Here is a 9,341-nt window from a genome sequence, read left to right on the forward strand (position 1 = left end):
TAGCTTTTATTTTTTAATAATTTATGCTTGATTGCAGAGATAGAAAAATAATAACACAAAAATGGAAAAAAGAAATGAAAAAAATGGTTTAGTGATAGAAAGATAGGATGGAAACAACCGGGTTTAAAACAAACGTACGCTATGCATTCTGAAGTCAAGAATAAATATGTAGAAAATACTGAATAGATCACCTATTTATGACAAGATACCAAGATACGAGATACTTCTCCTAACAAACTCTGGTTACTCTAACTCAGCCTTAGCTCCAAACCGAAATCCAAAAACACTTCTGACATTCAAGCCGAGCCGGAAAAAATCTCCATTGTTAGCAATAGAAAATGATGTTTTACAGCGGTGAAGAGCATAGCACGACAATATACAAAACAAACATCCTTTGTCAGAAAAATGAATCCTATTTTAGGCTGATCATAAATGCCTTTTTCAGGCATTTATTAAAGGCATTTTAATTTGACTAATCCATAAAAAGTTAAAATTTAATATTAATAATCAAATTTTTTTTTCAATTAAATATGTTTTTAAAATCCAAAATTTGGCTTTCACTTAAATTAGGTGTACACATATGATGCCAGGTGAATAAAAAAAGGCAATTGCTTTTACTTAGAAATTGGTCATTTTTTTGTAAATAAAAAATTTAAGAATTTTACTCCAACTTTTATTTATGTATAGCTAATTTTTGGAGTAAATTGCTTAGCTTTACGTGAATAAAATTTGAGCGAGTTTGCTAAAATTTTCATTTACGTAAAGGTAAATAGTTACTCCAAAAACGCTGAGTAAAAGCAATTGCTTTTTTTAATTACCCCGGTTTATGGTCTAAAATTATTTTTTGTTTAGAGGGTGACCAGAAAGTTCTAGCACATATTAAAATTGCCATAAAAACGATTAAATTTAAAAAAGATTAAAAATAAACTTTATTCTAACAACTTACAACATTAGATTTCGAAATAATCGCCTTTAGCTTTGATACAGGCCGTTAGTCTCTTGGGGAAATCATTGACTGCGGCGCGCAGGTATTCTGGAGAAATGTTATTCCATTCCTTCTGAAGTGCTCGGCGCAAAGAGTCCAAATTTCTATGAGGGATAGAACATGCCTTGGTCTTCAAAACTGACCACACAGGATAATCCAACGGGTTGAGATCTGGCGAGTAGGGAGGCCATTCTTGGGCGCTGATAAAATCTGGAAAATTATTTTTGCACCACCCTTGAACGATATTTGCCTTGTGGGCAGAAGCTGAATTCTGTTGAAACGTCCAGGGCTTTGTACCAAAGTGTGATTGGAACCATGGAAGTACTTCTTTTATAAGGATATCATTTAAATAGTCTTGACTGCTAATTTTAACTCCAGAATCCACAAAAACTAACGGAGTTTTGCCATCCGAAATTATTCCTCCAAAAACCATAACGGATTGCGGATGTCCTGAACGAGAAGCGATTCTATCCTTCACGTTTGTATCACTGATACTTCTGGACAATATCCGATCATTTTGATGGTTTAAGAAAGCTTCAACATTGAATAAACATTCATCAGTGAAAACGATTCCTGAGTGGCGCACCAAAGGAAAACGTTTGAGCAAAAGTTTGCATCTTTCCATTCTTACTTTTTTCATATTGTCTATGAAAAGATGAGCTTTTGGATCTTGTATGGGGTAAGTTTTAGCTTATTCTTGCATATTTTTCTCAGGAATTTTCTCAGGAATTCACGACCTATTTGCAAATCATTTGCCATTTTTCTCATCAACCTTCTTGGATTTCGACGAATTCTATCACGCACTTTTTTGATAATAATTTTGCTACTTAATGTCGATGGTCTTCCACTTCTAGGCTTATCTTGGGTGCTGCCTGTCTCCTTTAAACGTTTTAAGTTGTTATAGACAGTTCTTCGAGGAATTTTAAGTCTTTTGCTATCTCTGCTCCAGTGCATCCATTAAAGAACAAATGCTCTATAGAAACTCGATGGTCTTTTGTGACTTTCATACTAAAAATAAAATAGATTTAAATAAAAAAAAATGCCTGAATACGATTAAGAATTGAAATAGGAATGAAATGGAAACAAAAATATTGACAAATAATACATTTTCTAAATAAATAATACAAGCCTAATAAACTAATAAAAATGAGTGCCAGAACTTTCTGGTCACCCTGTAAATTCGAGTCTTGAAAAGTCTAATTCACCTGTCCTTACATTCCAGATCTATCTTTATACTCTTTGGTTATTTCCCTTTTTTTTAATATAAGGCAGAATAAAATAATAAATGTTTTGTAGGTTTTTTAACCACGATGAAAAATTGACATAAGCTAAGATAAAAATAATGGATTTTTTTTATCTTTGAAACTTAAAGCTCTCATTGCAACTTAAAAGTTAAAGTCTACAAAATTCTTATTTTGGTTTATTTGCTCATCGCACACCGACTAAAAAAGAAAATAGGTTATCATTCCGAGATCAATTGAATGTTTTGAAATAATTTTTATGTAAGACATCATATGCTTATTTTTGTGGATATTAAAAAAAAATTTCATACATTTAGAAAACTGAAGTTTTTTTCTTTTACGGAATAATTTAGATTACCGGTATTAAGGTAATGTTTTTTTTTTAGTTTTTTTTAGATGTCCCAAGAAGTCCAAACGGTCTTGTCACAGAGCACCGCGGAAGTGCATTTAACCAGGAAGTTGACACCTCCTTCCTTACCGTAATGCGAAAATATGTCCAGAGCTTGTTTCGAACCTGGATCTCCTGCTTATAAAGCAAGCGCTCTAACCACTGCACCACGGCCGCAAGGTACTTCAATACAATTAAAAAGAAACTCTTTAAACTTTCATTTTGTTTAAACTAGTATAATTGCTTTAAGAATTTAATTTATCACAGAATCTGAATTTGTCATCAAAATTTGAAAAAAAGGAAAAATTTGAAGTTTTTTCAGTTTATCATGTTGTATTGGTTTTTACTCATAGCAACGCCCTTAGTAACCATGTTATGGAATTATATTATCTCTATTACAAGTTATTTCTAGTGCAGTTCATTCTCAATTTGTTTTCAAGTATTCCTTATGCAAGTAGCGTAACTGAAAAAAATAATTATTTCAGGAATTAAGTCAAGACTCATTGCTAGAGAAATACCTCCGTGACCAAACGCAAAATGTAAATGAGTGTTCAAATGCAATTATTTGGGCACGCTGTTCCTAATCTACTTATTATAGAAGAAAAGTACTTACAATTGGTGCGTGATCTGCCATCATAAGTTTCAATGATAGTATTTATGTTATTGGAATTGTTTTTGATTGTTTGAATATTTTCTGAAATAAATACATTAAAAACTGACCATTCTGTCTTTCTTAAAGTAAAACTATTTAGAAAAAACTCATCAAAATGAGAATTATTCCTCAGAATTAAAAATGTTTTTTTGCTTAAAACTTATATATGATTTATTATATATTATATATAAACTTATATATGAGTTTAATGATTTTACTATACCTTTTTTAGAATTTTTTTTTTTTTTAATAATTCCATATCTTAGGTCCTTGAAATGCTATTGAAAAATCTGTTTATCTATTAAATTTCATAGGCAATTTAAAGAAATTTGATTGGTTTGTTTAATCACAAATAAAATAGATCTTGTAATTTAAGGGGAAGAGTTAGTTCTTGCGACTTTTTATAAAGTAATGTATACTTTGCTTTTTTTGACGTTTAATGAGAGTTGATTTGCTGTAAACCAATCATTTATCTTATTTAACTCAAAGCTTATATCAGCATAAAGTTGCTTGATACTATAGCTGGAAAGAAAAAAATTTGTATCATCTGCAAACATAATTGGGTTTATTTATTTGACTTATATTTGTAATTTATGTTAAATATATTTGTAATTAATGTTTTTTGAAAACAAGGTTACCTAATTGTATTGAAGTACCTTAAAGGCATATAAACCGAAATTATTTTTTTTATTAAACAATTTACGCACGTTTATTTAGTTAAGTTATTTAATTATTTTATTTTTACTTAGTTAAGTTATTTAATCATTTTATTTTTTTATAACATTATATTACAAGTTTTTTAGACAAATTTTTATAAGAAAAAACGGAATCGGTTCTCTATACTTTTTTTTTTTTTTTTAATTTTATTTTAGGTGCCCCAAGAAGTCCTAACGGTCTTGTCACAGAGCACTGCGGAAGTGCATTTAACCAGGAAGTTCACGCCTCCTTCCTTACCGTGACACGAAAATTATATACAGTTCACACTCGTAAAAATGAACTGATGTAACTTACTTCAAAGTTAACCAGAATATTTTTTTACGTATAAAAAGTCGGTTTGTTGCATAGGTGTAGAAAATAAAAACTGGCCGTGGTGCAAAAAAAAAAAAGCACAATCTTTTCAAAACATTGATAACTTTTCTCTGCTTTGACATTTCTCTGAAATGTCAAAACGAAAAATTGATTTTTTTTATCTACAAAAACAAAAATTGATTTTTTTAACTAGTGAAATTCAATTTTTTTGTTTAAAAAAATAATTAAGAACTCATGTTTAAGGAGAGATAGAGAACGAGAGGTAGTCAAACCGCGTACATACTCGCTTCCTTTAACTCCCCCTCCGCCTTGTATGCATTTGTACGTTTTTGGGTAACCACCACCCTCCCTATACCTGCATACGTACTTTATGGAAGACCCTTAAGTATAATGCAGAAGTTTGATTATTATCATAAGCTAACAGCAGTAACCGATAGGTTTTATCGTGCATTAGATAAACGTGGAGAGGTTTAGGCCATTGCTCTTGACATTTCTAAAGCTTTTGGCATGCTGGTTTTCTCCATAAGCTTTCTTCTTACGGTGTATCTTAGAACTTTTTAAAGCAGAACAATTTTCCAAACACTGGGACAACAAAACGTCTCAGTACTACAAAACAACAATAGAAACATTAGGCAAAAAAGGGTCCCTCTTTAACGTCCCCCTAAAAACAACAAAAAACTTTTACTTAGAAGTGACAAAAAACAAAAAGACAATGTCGTGCCAGCAGAACTTTTCTGGAACAGTTCAATAAAAACAACAATGCCATGGACTCAAACTTGGAAATAAAAATTCACCTCCCACGCATCCGGACCGACTCAAAACATCCTCTTTCGTTTTTTACACAACAGTTTACCTTCTGCGGCCTTGCTAGCCAAAAGCACAAGGCAACAGATCGTCAAAAATAACAAATGCAAAACTTGTGGTAAAATTGAGGACAACATCCACATCTTTGCCTACTGTCCTCCTTCTGTTCAAATTTGGGAGTATTTTAAACATGTGTATAACTCCTTGACACCTCAAAACAATTTATCTCCGATAAATTCGATTTTCTCGATTGAAACAGCAAATTTATCGGAAAAAAACCCCACTTCGTAGCTGCTATTGGCATTCACTCAAACCATTATGAGTGCAATATGGAACAGTAGATGCCACCAAATATATAGTAACACAAAAATTGACCCAATGGCAGTGATTAGGATAATAATCAGGAACATCAGGAATATTATTACTTTAAAATATAATTATCATGTCCGTTGAAACACTGCGGACATTTTCTGTCAATATTTTTATATTAAAAACGTTTTCTGTCAAGTAGAGAATGGAAATCTGAAACAAAACATATGGGCTAAAATAAAACAACGGCTCTTTGTATGTTTACTAAAGATTTCCTTTTCTCTGGAAACATCTGGTAACATCTTTAAGATTATTAAATCCTTTCTTTCCAATCGTAGTATAAAAGTTGTCCTCAATGGACAGCACACTTTTTTATATCCTGTAACTTTAGGGGTTCCTCAAGTTTCAATCCTTGGCCCTATACTCTTTTTAATTTACATTAACGATCTTGCAGATATTCTGACATCTAGGGTGGCATTGTTCGCTGATGATACTACCATTTATTCTTGTCATGAAGCCAACACATTTACACACAAAATTTATTCTTGTCAAGAAGCCAACACTCTGATTGTTTGGAGGGGGCATTTGAGCTTGAAAAGTATCTCATTTCTGCTACAGCATGGGGCTCACAGTGGCTGGTGAACTTCAATACAGATAAAACCCAATTTTTTTCAGCCAATCGTTATCGTAATAATTTAGATCTTCATATATTTGTGAAAGGTGATGTACTCGACGAGTCATCTACCTTTCATCTTCAAGGAATAACTCTTACTTCCAATCTTTCTTGGAAACCATATATCAAATCCATTGCAAAAATAGCATTTGCTAAGGTTGTATCTTTTTATCTAGCTCGACACTTTCTTACTTCAGACTCTATAAATCTCAAAACCGACCTTGTATGGAATACTGTTGCCATATCTGGGGCGGTTCTTCTAATGATGTACTTTCTCTTTTAGATAAGGTGCAAAAACGCATTGTGAGCATAATTAGACCTGCTCTTGCAGCCAACCTCCAACCATTGTCACATCGTCGTAATGTTGCTTCTCTTTCTCTTTTCTACAAATATTATAATGGGCACTGCTCTAAAGAGCTAGCTTCTCTTGTACCATCTACTAAAATTCATTCTCGTGTAACTTATCATTCAATTAAGTCTCATTCTTTTTCTGTGACTGTTCCTAAGTGCTCCAAAAACTCATATTTGTCTAGTTTTTTTCCTCGAACATCAGTCCGGAATTCGCTTCCTATATCTTGCTTTTCTGATTCATATAATTTGCAATCCTTTAAGGGGTATACTCCCCCATAAATTAAAAAAAAAATCAAAAAAAAAAAAAAATGATTTACACAATTAAATATATGGGGGTTTCAGAAATCATAATGGTTTTACCTAAAAATATCTATAAATACCAAAACTTTTTGTTTTTGAGAGTTAGGTACAAAAAAGAGAAAATTTGGTACCCCTAAAAAAATCATTTGTAAACCAAAACAGCGTATTGATTTCACAAATTAAAAGCATTTTTGACTTCTTGTTAGACTTGTTAACAATTTATTTTTGGTATATCAAGACTAAGTTCGTTTTTGTTGATTTATAGCTCATTTTTTGTCGCATTTTCTTGCCAGACATTGTATACTTTTTAGTTTTCAAACATGGTTAAAGCTGATCAAATTAAAGTAAAAACTAAGCGACCAGGCAAAAGAAAGAAGATTTTTAATAGAAAAGTGTTACGTAGCAGTGTGAGTGTAAATAATGTAAATTTTCCTTCTTTAAGTGTAAATATCGAATTACCTGTAAATAGTCAAACTGACATCTTCGATACGCCAAACTCTTCTCTTCGCAAAGTTGAGGCAGTCATTAGCTCAACATCAAAAAATATACCAAAACTAAAAATAAAGTTCTGACAGGATATAGAATTATTGACTGTTCGATTTTGCCTGATGTTATTAGCGTTTTGAGCTGTCCAACTTGTTTTCAAATGACTTTAGCAATCATTGAAAACAAAAGCAAAACGCAAAGACTTGGATGTGAACTTTCTATTATTTGTTTAAAGTGTAAATATCAAAATGACTTTTATACTTCTAAGTTAATTAATAAAAAAGGAAACTTTGATATAAACAATCGAACAGTATATACAATGAGGACTCTTGGATTAGGACATTCCGGAATTGAACGGTTTACAACCCTCATGAACATGCCAAAACCAATGACGCCAAAAAATTGCATCATCAAAAGCAAATAATTGACACTATCCACATTGTCCAACAGGTGTAAGTAGTTGGTGTAAATTTAACAGAGACAAAGCAAATAGCACTTATAACTACAAGCCAGGACCTGGTCAACCTGTAGAGGTTTTATACAAGATCAGAACTGTGTTTGAAGGCTCACAAAAGAAGATGAGCTTAAAAAATGTCTGCACGGTAAAACGCAAAAGAGTCTTTCCATGGGAAAATTTGGGATCGCATACCAAAAACAAAATATGTCTCGCTGACTTTGCTGAAGTTTGGTGTTTATGATGCTGTTGCCAATTTTAACATTGGGATGAAGTCTTCAATTCTAATATATGAAAAACTGAACATGATTTCAGGTTTTTATACACTTAACGGTTTTAACGACATAAATAAAACACGCATTAAATGGTCGATCTATAAACTAAAACCCGATAACAAGTTGCATCGTCAAAAGTTAAGGGCTAAAAAACTGAAAAGTGACATAACCTCTGAAAAAGAAAGTAAAACATATGAAGCAGGAGGTTTTGAATATTAAATATAGTCCAATATATAATGTTACGTATATTTGTAGATCTTTAATCTTTTATTTTCAGTTTTTATGCGTTTTCTCAGTTTGGGGTTTTTCAATACGCCGGCCAAAATTCCAAGAGAACCGCTTGAGCGTTTTATCTGAAATTTTCCTTTTTATAAAAGCTTTAAACGGAACAGAATTTTGAAACTTATGAATAAAACAGTATGGCTAATTTAATTTTTCAAAAACTTTTTTTTTCTTCTATTGCCAACTTTAGAGCACAAGTCTTCAGGCCCAGAATCTTTTTTTAAAAAATCTGTATTGTTTAAAACACTCATTAACCTATTCTAATATTCTATGTTTCCAAAGTTTCATTCAGCCTTTTTTTTTAGTTTTTGCTAAAACTTGGCCACCGCAAATCTCATTTTTTGCTTATTTTGGGGGTTTTTTAGGGTTACTACAGCAACCGTTGACCAATTTTTTTAATTTTCTACATTTATATGGTTAATCATTTCATGTCAAAAGTTATTTATTGTCTATATTTAAAAATGGGGGAATACACCCCTTAAGTCGTCTGTCAATTGTTATCTTGCTTTACAACCTTCATCTCTTCTCTTCCAGTAACTTCCATCTCTAATAAGTGATTGCTTGCAGTCTTGTTGGAAGAAAAGACGTTAAAAAAAAATAAAAAAGCTCATTTATCAAAAACACGCTTTCTTACCCCTGAAGTTCCCTCTCTTAGAAATTTTTTTTTTTGTTATCTATTTTTATTAAGTACTGCTAACCTAGTTCCTTAAGAAAAATTTAAAAAGTTAAAATTTGAAAAATCTTTAAGAAATGGAAGTAAAATTCTATTTCCACTTTATGCATCGAAAAAGTATCCAAATAACTGTCATTAACTCTGCTCAGATGAGAACTTTGGATTTTCTTAATCATTATCAACCAAGGCCAATGAGAATTTCTGCTAAAACAGACTTTAACTAAAACTTTCGTTAGCTTTCTCAAATTGATATACCTTTAACCGAATCGGACATATCAAATATTTTGACGATAGAAGTCAGCTTAAATCAAACCAAAAAGAAATTATACAAAAAACTTTTTTAAAATTCTTGAAAAATTAAAAATTACGATTTTTATAATATAAAATATTAAAACCAACTTTGCAGAATTTTTACAAGTAAATATCAAACGATTACTTA

This window comes from Hydra vulgaris, chromosome 08, assembly GCF_038396675.1.
Source record: "Hydra vulgaris chromosome 08, alternate assembly HydraT2T_AEP".
NCBI lineage: Eukaryota > Metazoa > Cnidaria > Hydrozoa > Anthoathecata > Hydridae > Hydra > Hydra vulgaris.